The sequence below is a fragment of the Pseudochaenichthys georgianus genome, chromosome 3, assembly GCF_902827115.2.
Source record: "Pseudochaenichthys georgianus chromosome 3, fPseGeo1.2, whole genome shotgun sequence".
NCBI lineage: Eukaryota > Metazoa > Chordata > Actinopteri > Perciformes > Channichthyidae > Pseudochaenichthys > Pseudochaenichthys georgianus.
In genome coordinates this window covers 14274843-14286109 of record NC_047505.1, presented here as the reverse complement: position 1 = coordinate 14286109, position 11267 = coordinate 14274843, and positions in this window count along the sequence as shown.

The following is an 11267-nucleotide window of genomic DNA, read 5'->3' as shown; positions in this document are numbered from 1 at the left end:
CAAAGAACCTCCCTTAGGAAATCCGAACATTTCCGTCCATATATTTAATTTAGACAGACTTTCTTCACCATATTTTGCTCGCATGACATCTACAATCGGACCCTCAGGAGGCTGTACAAACCCCCTCCCCTGCTTTGCTCCCATAACAAAGTCTTCAAAGTGTTACCAAAACACTCCGTGTTACCAAAACACTATTTTTCATCCGTCGATGCCAGATATTACAAATATCCTACTTTCGAGCAGTCCCTCTCATAAATGTCATGTCGAGTTTAATTACGTTTAACTTTAAACAATTTAGACTTTGTACATCTCACCCAGTATTGAAAGCCCCTTTTAGTTCGTTGGATCTCGTGAAGTCAATCGGTTCCACCCCTCGCGCTGGTCCCCTCGTCCCGTACGGTTTTTGTCGGGGTAGAGGAGGATCCAAAGATCCCGGAGCTAGCAGCCACCAGCGTCCAGAGGTGTTCCCAATCGAACATACAGAGATCCTGCCGACAACGCCACTTGTTATGGAAATCTAGGACCCAAACACGGCTGGAGAGTACAAGTCAAAGTGATCAAAACAAATAAATGGTGAATCGAGAAAAGCTGTCTTTTGGTTATTTATTTGAAGCTTCAAATACACGATACAATAATATAATGTCACAAGTCGAACAGAGTGTAAGAAAGTCTGCTCGAGAGTGCGCAGAACAATGAAAAAGCAGAGATTATATAAGAAAAGAGTGGGAATGTTATAACTCTTGTGTTCACACGGCCAGATTGTTTATGAGACACCTTCTGGCCTTGAGCAGATAGCATAACGGTTCTTGTGTGACTCCCAGTCGGCCAAAACAGCTGTGACCTTGCAGAGCCTGGGAATAACCCCATAAGAGAATATAATAATAATAATAATAATAGTAGAAAGCACATCAGGAAATAAGAAGCATTTGGTTTAAGCATATGAAAGATATAATAAGAATGATATAATAAAAAATGTCCACTACATCACACCCTCAAGAAACTCGTGCCCCTGGGAACCTTAAAGGGGGGTGTATTTTGCGGTGCTCTATCGTCCGCCCATCGGCATCCATATTCGGCCTTCTTCACAGCACCACCTGCCCTGCTGGAGGTTCACACTTTAACTTTTTTGTACCCTCTTCTACCTTACAAATCATCCCACACTTGAGCACTCCTCACTCGGACTAAACACCTCCATGCTACCACCAGAACCAGAATATCGTGCCCCTGGGGATATTAAAGGGAAAAAACCCATATTGGGCTTTAAAAACAGAAGACAAAGTAAGTAATTTTAACAAACTTTATTTACAGTAATAAATACATTCACACAGGATATAAAGTATTTACAAGGGGACTGAGTACAACAAAACATTGCATATTTACAAGTTGATCACTGGCAACAGTGGCTGAAGTCGGTGCCGAGTATGGCACCCTCTCTTCACCCATGTCTGAGGGGCTGTGTTCGGCCAGTGACTGGTCCCTCTTCGCTCTCCAAGCGTTGACATTTTTGGAGAATTCTTCATCTGACGTCTCGGCATCGCTGAGTCTTGGTAGGGAGTCTTGGTAGGGAGCGGGGCTGTGCTCCTCTCCAGAGCTGTCACTGTCGATGTCAATACCCGCCAACGTGTCTTCATTTCCCGCTGCTGCTGCTGTCGATACCGCCGCTGCTGCTTGCAGTGACTCTGTGAAGAGCAGCCGTATCTCCGCAGCCTCCTTCAAAGAAGGATTATTCGCGTCAAATTTGTCTGCAGTTGCAGTGTTGTGACACATGAAATCACTCACTCTTTGGCGGTTGCATTTGTCCTGAAACCTCTTCGCATTATCGGCGTGGACGATGCGGAGGTCGGTGAAGTTAATGGGACCGTGTAGCCCCACATCAGCCCATGCCAACCTCAGGGAGTAGGCAAGGTTCCTGGACGGGTTCTTCCCCACTGTGTATAGGAAGTAGCGGCTCTGGGTGCAGGTCAGCGTACCCTTGATTTCCAGCCACCTCTTCATCCATCCAAATTCTTCTCGGTGAGGTACAGCTGCGCTTCCCCGAATGCGTTGGCCGTCTTGTGGTTGCTTACCTGTTATGACAGAGTTAGAGAGTGTCAATACAATATCAATCATGCATATAACTGCCAGAATAAATGCATTGCTTAATAGCACCCACATGGATGAGGTAGCCGAAGGCAGTGCCAGTTGTATCCGCCTTTCGGACCTCGGCGTTGGTCATGTTGGAGTAGACCCCCGGACGGTGGCCGTAAATACAACTCCAATGGAGGGTCATGTACCCATAGAGGAGTATCCGGGTTGCGGTAGTCGGATTGCTGGCCATCACATCCAGGAGCTGAGGGATGCGAGTGTTGGTCGAAGTCAAGCATGTCATGATGTCGTTATGGCTCGGCAGACCTTCCATCTTGTCACGCTTCACTTGCATCTGGTGGATAAGTACTTTTCTCTTCAGGGACTTCAGGATGGCAACTACTTCCCGTTTGATTAAAATCATGTCATTTTGACTGAGCCTGCTCCCCTTGCACGGTGTGTCGGCCATGTACTTGAGAAAGTGTGATATATTTTTGATATAGAAGTCGGAGGTCGTGACCTAAAGGCTTGATTTTATCAGGCTCCGGGACCACCCGCGTATCCTCTTGAGATCCCTCAAAAAGAGCCAGTCAGACAGGCGATTGAAACCGTGAGCCATGAAACTTAGGAACGACTTCACTCTGCTCAGTTTGGAGACTGTGTTTTCTTGGAGCCTCACTGTTGGGTCGATACCTACATAATGCTCCCGGTATCCTTGCAGATACTCCTCTGTGAAATATAAAACAGTACTTTAATGACAACACATGGTGTATTACAGAAACTGCATTTGTCACATATTCAACACACTTACCCATGATCCGTGGGAATGTGATGTCCCGCATTATATTTCCCCGGCCCCTGCCGCGGAACCAGGGGGAATGTATGGGAGGGGAGGTTGATGAGGCCTCGGTATGCATGGATGCAGGTTCTGAGGAGCTGGATGAATATGTGTGAGAGCCAGTGGGGGACTTGCTGCAGGCGGGAATGGGAGACTTGCTGCAGGCGGGAATGGGAGACTTGCTGCAGGAGGGACCTTTCGACTTGGACAGCCTCGTTGGTGTCGACTCTGCTCGGGGTCGTTTCTTGCTCTCAAAAACCGGGTTTCCGATTTCGTGCAGATGGTAGCTTGGAAAAGATCAATGAATTTTTTGGACGGAGGAGGGGAGGTCTCGTTTCCCCTCTCCGTTGTAAATTGCAACGGGGGAGTGCAAAAGTCTCCGGAGCTTGACCCCCTCCCCCGTTGGCACTTAGCCGTTTTTCGAGAATTTCGAAAATCATCCATACTTACATAACATGAGACCCCAGACCCCCGGAATTAAGCACTCCCCAACGGACTAAACCCAGATGTTCACACCCTCCAGAACTTCATGCCCCTGGTGACTCAGAAAAGAGGTGTATTTTGCGGTGCTTTATCGTCCGCTCATCGGCTCCGATATTCGGCCTTCTTCACAGCAGCAGCACCCAACCTCCAGTGGAGGATATTCTCGTGCCCCTGGCAACACTTGAAGGGGGTGTATTTTGCGGTGCTTTATCGTCCGCCCATCGGCACCCATAGTCGGCCTTCTTCACAGCAGCAGCACCCAACCTCCAGTGGAGGATATTCTCGTGCCCCTGGCAACACTTGAAGGGGGTGTATTTTGCGGTGCTTTATCGTCCGCCCATCGGCACCCATAGTCGGCCTTCTTCACAGCAGCAGCACCCAACCTCCAGTGGAGGATATTCTCGTGCCCCTGGCAACACTTGAAGGGGGTGTATTTTGCGGTGCTTTATCGTCCGCCCATCGGCACCCATAGTCGGCCTTCTTCACAGCAGCAGCACCCAACCTCCAGTGGAGGATATTCTCGTGCCCCTGGCAACACTGGTAAACACTGGTAACATTTGTCCAGCCGCTGGCAGGGACTTGACATCGGAAGTTGACATCGCATTTCCATTGAGCGGACACGCGTACATTTGAAGGGCAAGTCCCATGGTACCTCTGTCCATAAGGCTGACATTTGCCTGATAGGGACTGATGGGTACACTGGGTGGACATTTACTACCGGCCGCGGTCGGCCAAATGTACAGGGTAGTGTGTCCAGATCACGGACTTTAATCCATAGCGGGAAGTCCATTAAATTGAAATTTTAAATAAGTGTTTAACGGTGATTTAAACTAGTTTATGCGGGGAAAAGAGTGCTCAAAATCGGATTAAACAGGCCATTTCATCCACACCTGACGACTCCCATTAAAAGTGATTGAAATGTACAGGAATCTGTCCATTTCATCCACATTTGACGACGCGTCCAGGGTGAATTTCTTACCCAGGAATTAGTGTCTGAAACATGGGTAAAATCGATGTGAATACAGGGTGTACATGGCTTTATTACCCAGGAATTAGTGTGTGAAAGCTGGGTAACTTTGCTGTGAATTTAGGGAAGATATGGCCATTTCATCCACACCTCACGACTCCCATACAAAGTGATTGAAATGGACAGGAATCTGTCCATTTCATCCACATTTCTTACCCAGGAATTAGTGTCTGAAAGCTGGGTAAGATTACTTTAAATACAGGGTGCACATGGCTTTATTACCCAGGAATTAGTGTGTGAAAGCTGGGTAAGATTGATGTGAATTTAAGGAAGATATGGCCATTTCATCCACACCTCACGACTCCCATATTTCTTACCCAGGAATTAGTGTCTGAAAGCTGGGTAAGATTACTTTAAATACAGTGTGCACATGGCTTTATTACACAGGAAGTAGTGTGTGAAAGCTGGGTAAGATTGATGTGAATTTAAGGAAGATATGGCCATTTCATCCACACCTCACGACTCCCATACAAAGTGATTGAAATGGACAGGAATCTGTCCATTTCATCGACATTTCTTACCCAGGAATTAGTGTCTGAAAGCTGGGTAAGATTACGTTAAATACAGTGTGCACATGGCTTTATTACCCATGAATTAGTGTGTGAAAGCTGGGTAAGTTTGATGTGAATTTAAGGAAGATATGGCCATTTCATCCACACCTCACGACTCCCATACAAAGTGATTGAAATGTACAGGAATCTGTCCATTTCATTCACATTTCACGACCCCGGAATTAGTGTCTGAAAGCTGGGTAAGATTACTTTAAATACAGTGTGCACATGGCTTTATTACCCAGGAATTAGTGTGTGAAAGCTGGGTGAGTTTGCTGTGAATTTAGGGAGGGAGAGCAGCAGCAGCAGCAGCAGCCGCAGCAGCAGCAGCAGCCGCAGCAGCAGCCGCAGCAGCAGCAGCAGCCGCAGCAGCAGCAGCAGCCGCAGCAGCAGCAGCAGGCTGTGACCCTGGCGGAAATAAATTGATTGTTTTAGCCAGGAATAAGTGTTTAGAAGGCGGGTAAAGTGTTCCTGCAGCTCCTCCATGACGGTAATAATGATTAGATATAATTGCCAGGGCAGAAAGCTGTTTTTAAAAGTGAAAAAACGATTTGAAACCGTTTGAAATGACTGGCGGGTGCTGATGGAAAGCAGGCGGAAATAAATTGATTGTTTACCCAGGAAAAGGTGTTTAAAAGGCGGGTAAAGTGTCCCTGCAGCTCCTACATGACGGTAATAATTATTAGAAATCATTTACAGGGCAGAAAGCTGTTTTTAAAAGTGAAAAAACGATTTGAAACCGTTTGAAATGACTGGCGGGTGCTGATGGAAAGTAGGCGGAAATAAATGGATTGTTTTACCCAGGAAAAGGTGTTTACAAGGCGGGTAAAGTGTTCCTGCAGCCCCTAAGTGCCTGATTGTTTCAGAGACCCATAGCCGTGACACAGTGAACCATTTACATCCAAAAGTATCCATTTAAAAGTCATTTTTGTAGGGGGAAAATGGTGCAGAGAGAAGCCTAAAAATGCCTCTCCAGGACCCCAGAGAGCTCACAGGTGCTGGAGAGGGGGAGACAGGCTCACAGGCAGGCCCGGGGACCCCTGCAGAACCCACAGCTGCTGGGTATCAACAAGGCGGTTTGGCAGTCCGCCTTTCAGCACCCAAACTCGGCCCTGAGACAGCCAGCCAGCCCCCCTCAGCTACAAGGAGCCAATATCCAGCCAAACTCTTTGCTTACGGCCATACCACTCTGAGACACTAGGGGCGAGTTGTGTGGCTGTACAAGGAAGAGCTCAAACAAATGTTTGGTGAAAAAACGGGAGAAAAGACTATTATTTGGATGAATTGAAAGCGGTTTTTTGGACTGTTACCTTCCCCAGCAGCACTGCTGTCTGGGGAGAAAGTCCAAAGAGTTTTGCATGGCTGGGAAGCCGAGAATATCGAGCGGGAGAGACGGAAAAGCTCCCTGCAGCTGGGAAGAGGAAATAGCGCAGGGAGGAGGAAAAACAGAGGTCTTCTGTGACGGAAGAGGACGTGGAAATGTAAAGGAAACCGACAGTCTGAAGGACAGCGAGGTGAACAATAAGACGGATGTGGAAAAGAAAGGAGAAAATGTGGAACCGGGAAACTTAAGCCCTGACCGTGCCGCCGCAGCAGCGGGGGAGGGGGCGGAATCAGCATCAGCAGCAGCAGCAGCAGCCAGAGACCGATGGATAAAAGTGAGGAAAGGAGCGAAGTCAACGGGACATATGATGGAAGATCTCCCTACAAAGAAAGCAGAGGACGAAGCGGAGAAGGAGAGGAGGGAGGCAGGAGAAGGAACATCAGAAGGAAAGACAATGGCGGGGGAGGAGACGGCTGAAGAAGATTTGGAATACAAGCTTGAACTGACTTTGAAGATAAACGTCGGAAGTGGGGTAACTGAATTGACAGTGCTGGATTTGTTGGGGGGGAAACAGGAGACGTGTGGGAGAGTATTGGGGTGCAGGACGAGAGGGGGGGGGAATATGACATCACAATGCATACACGGGAGGGGATGGGAAAGTTACTAGATGGGTTAAGGGTGAAAGGGGTAATGGTGGAGGCACGGGAAATGGGGAGAAAAAGAACAACTGTGTCATTCATGAAAATGCCAATGTATATGAGGGATGAGGTTATATTGAGGAAACTGTCACAGTGGGGGGTGAAACCTGTGTCAAAAATAATGATCAGGTGGGTGCCAGGGACAAAGGTGGCAGATGGCACGAGGTTTTTGAGGGTGGAGTTTGGGGCGGAGGTTAAATCCCTACCGTATTCAACAAAGATTGAAGGGGTGGAAGGAGTGGAATTCATCAATGTGAGGCATGATGGGCAGAGCCAGGTCTGCAGAAACTGCCTCAGACCTGGGCACATTTTTAGAGAATGTCCTGATATAAAATGTCACAGGTGTAATGAGGGGGGGCACTTGGCAAGGAACTGTGGGATGGGAGGAAAGAGGAGGGAGGAGGGGGGGCAAGGTCCCCAAAAGGGAGAGGGAGAGTTCCCGCCACCGGAGGGTCCACATAATGGGCCTCCCCCCGGACAGGAGGGAGGGGGGGGGGGGAGGGGAGGATGGATGAGGGGGGAAATGAGGGGGGGGAGGGGAGGCAGGGGAGAAAAGATCACGAGAGGGGGGGAGTGATGAAGATGATGTGGTGGAGGGGAGAGTGAATGAAGGGAATGATGATGTGGAAAGTATGGAGGGGGAAAGCGTGGAAAGTTTGGAACATGGTGGGGGGTGGAGAGGGAAAAAGAGGATAAAAGGTACTGAGAAGGAGGAAGGAGAAGCGGATGTGAGGGGGGGGGGAGGATGGGGAGATACGGTGGAAAATGAAGAGGAAGAGGAGGAGATGAGAAAGAGGGAGGAGGAGCTAGTAAGAGTGAGGACACTAAAACATAAAAAGGAGGAAATTGAGCTGGAAGGGAGAAAGAGGGAGAAGTCGGCCTCCTTCACAGCAGCAGCACCTACCCTCCAGTGGAGGATGTTCTCGTGCCCCTGGCAACACTTAAAGGTGGTGTATTTTGCGGTGCTTTATCGTCCGCCCATCGGCACCCATAGTCGGCCTCCTTCACAGCAGCAGCACCTACCCTCCAGTGGAGGATGTTCTCGTGCCCCTGGCAACACTTAAAGGTGGTGTATTTTGCGGTGCTTTATCGTCCGCCCATCGGCACCCATAGTCGGTCTCCTTAACAGCAGCAGCACCTACCCTCCAGTGGAGGATGTGATGCACTCTGACTAAACACATAAGGATATCCGGGTAAAACCTTAGTGCCCCTGGTAAACCATGTAATGCAATGAGCTCCGTGCTGTTCCACGTGCACATCACTTGGGTAAAAGGAGCTTTGGGTCGCCCTGCAAATCACATTTGGTGTATTTCCAGAAAGCTGTGAAAATACACCTACATCCGGCATGTCCTGTACTGTAAAATAGCATTTTGTTTATTTCCATCATTTGGGCAAATACACATATTTGGGGATTTGACCCTCCCGGCCATCAGAGTCGAACCCGCAGTTCGGAGGAACCGACCGCCAGAGCACCGGCACGAGGCCGGGCCGGTGGAGGCCCTCCAATGGCAGGCCGCTCCAGGAGCAGACCCCTGAGCAATATTATTAGTCCGACCGTCCAGCACCGGCATGTGGACCCGGGGAGGAGGCACTCCGATGGCAGGCCGCTCCAGGAGCTTCAAAGTGAATCAGAGTCGAACCCGCAGTTCGGAGGAACCGACCGCCAGAGCACCGGGCCGGAGGAGGCCCTCCAATGGCAGGCCGCTCCAGGAGCAGACCCCTGAGCAATAGTATTAGTCCGACCGTCCAGCACCGGCATGTGGACCCGGGGAGGAGGCCCTCCGATGGCAGGCCGCTCCAGGAGCTTCAAAGTGAATCAGAGTCGAACCCGCAATTCGGAGGAACCGACCACCAGAGCACCGGCACGAGGCCGGGCCGGAGGAGGCCCTCCGATGGCAGGCCGCTCCAGGAGAAGACCCTTGAGCAATAGTATTAGTCCGACCGTCCAGCACCGGCATGCGGACCCGGGGAGGAGGCCCTCCGATGGCAGGCCGCTCCAGGAGCTTCAAAGTGAATCAGAGTCGAACCCGCAGTTCGGAGGAACCGACCGCCAGAGCACCGGCACGAGGCCGGGCCGGAGGAGGCCCTCCGATGGCAGGCCGCTCCAGGAGCAGACCCCTGAGCAATAGTATTAGTCCGACTGTCCAGCACCGGCATGTGGACCCGGGGAGGAGGCCCTCCGATGGCGGGTCAAATTTGCTGATAGCACAGCTGACGGCTGGACACTAGCCGTAGAGGAACGCCAGGGCAGGACCAGGCAGTTCACTCTTTGCAGACAAGCATATGGGGTTGGTACGCAGGATCAAACGGGTAGCCTGTGATGAAGTACGGTCAACCCTATACCATGGTAAGGCTCCCTCTCCCGAATCAAACCATGGTTCTCCGTTACCCGTGGTCGCTACGAGGGCCTGTGAGGTTATCCAGAGTCACCAAAGGTCCCAGGGCGCCCTGGAGAGCACACCGCATGGGTTTTGGATCTGATAAATGCACGAAGCACGGAACTTCACCGAAGGTCAGCGTTCGTTGACATCTATTAGGTCTAGACGTGTCACAGTCACCCAAGTAACGTTGAGCAATCAAGGGAACCATAACTGATTCGATGAGAGTAGCATGTTATGAAGTAGGGTCGACCATATATCATGTGGAGCCACCGAACACTGGTCCCCGGGGGAACCGGTGCCCGGAGCAAGGCCAATTGCCGCAGCTATGCAACAGTGGAGGGTTCGAGAAACAGTGTTTGCCGGGTGCACCACGGCGGAGGTGGGGAGGTTCCAGCCCGGAACCTCCGCCCCGCCGCGGGACCCGTGGTGGGACACCTGAGTCAGACGGTTCGTCTCGGTCACGCTTCATATCGGGCAGGCAGGAAGGCTGTGCTCCGCGGGGTTACCCCCGCGCAGCACACCATCCCGGCCATCAGAGTCGAACCCGCAGTTCGGAGGAACCGACCGCCAGAGCACCGGCACAAGGCCGGGCCGGCGGAGGCCCTCCGATGGCGGGTCGCGTTTGCCATTCGATCAGTGAGAAATCAGGACTTTTTGGAGAACCAGAGAAAAGGGGTGAAAATGGGAGAAAAGTACCCCAAAATAGTGTTCCATAAGGCGGGTAGAGTCCCCTGACAACTCCCCCTACCTTCCTCCAGAGTCGGAAAAAAGTATAAGTTAACTTTTTGGAAGAACCATAAAAAGGGGTGAAAATGGATAAAATGTATCCCAAAATAGTGCCTCTTGAGGCGGGTAGAGTCCCCTGACAACTCCCCTTGCATTCCTCCAGAGACCTCGTGCCGGTGCTCTGGCGGTCGGTTCCTCCGAACTGCGGGTTCGACTCTGATGGCCGGGAGGGTCAAATCCCCAAATATGTGTATTTGCCCAAATGATGGAAATAAACAAAATGCTATTTTACAGTACAGGACATGCCGGATGTAGGTGTATTTTCACAGCTTTCTGGAAATACACCAAATGTGATTTGCAGGGCGACCCAAAGCTCCTTTTACCCAAGTGATGTGCACGTGGCACAGCACGGAGCTCATTTCATTACATGGTTTACCAGGGGTACCAGAGGTTTTACCCGGATATCCTTATGTGTTTAGTCAGAGTGCATCACATCCTCCACTGGAGGGTAGGTGCTGCTGCTGTGAAGGAGACCGACTATGGGTGCCGATGGGCGGACGATAAAGCACCGCAAAATACACCACCTTTAAGTGTTGCCAGGGGCACGAGAATATCCTCCACTGGAGGGTAGGTGCTGCTGCTGTGAAGGAGGCCGACTATGGGTGCCGATGGGTGGACGATAAAGCACCGCAAGATACACCACCTTTAAGTGTTGCCAGGGGCACGAGAACATCCTCCACTGGAGGGTAGGTGCTGCTGCTGTGAAGGAGGCCGACTATGGGTGCCGATGGGCGGACGATAAAGCACCGCAAAATACACCACCTTTAAGTGTTGCCAGGGGCACGAGAACATCCTCCACTGGAGGGTAGGTGCTGCTGCTGTGAAGGAGGCCGACTATGGGTGCCGATGGGCGGACGATAAAGCACCGCAAAATACACCACCTTTAAGTGTTGCCAGGGGCACGAGAACATCCTCCACTGGAGGGTGGGTGCTGCTGCTGTGAAGAAGGCCGACTATGGGTGCCGATGGGCGGACGATAAAGCAAAGCAAAATACACTCCCCCTTTAAGATTCCCAGGGGCACGAGATTCTTGAGGGTGTGATCATCTGGGTTTAGTCCGTGGGGGAGTGCTTAAGTTCGGGGGCCCGGGGACCCAAGGTGTGCGAGGTTCTGGA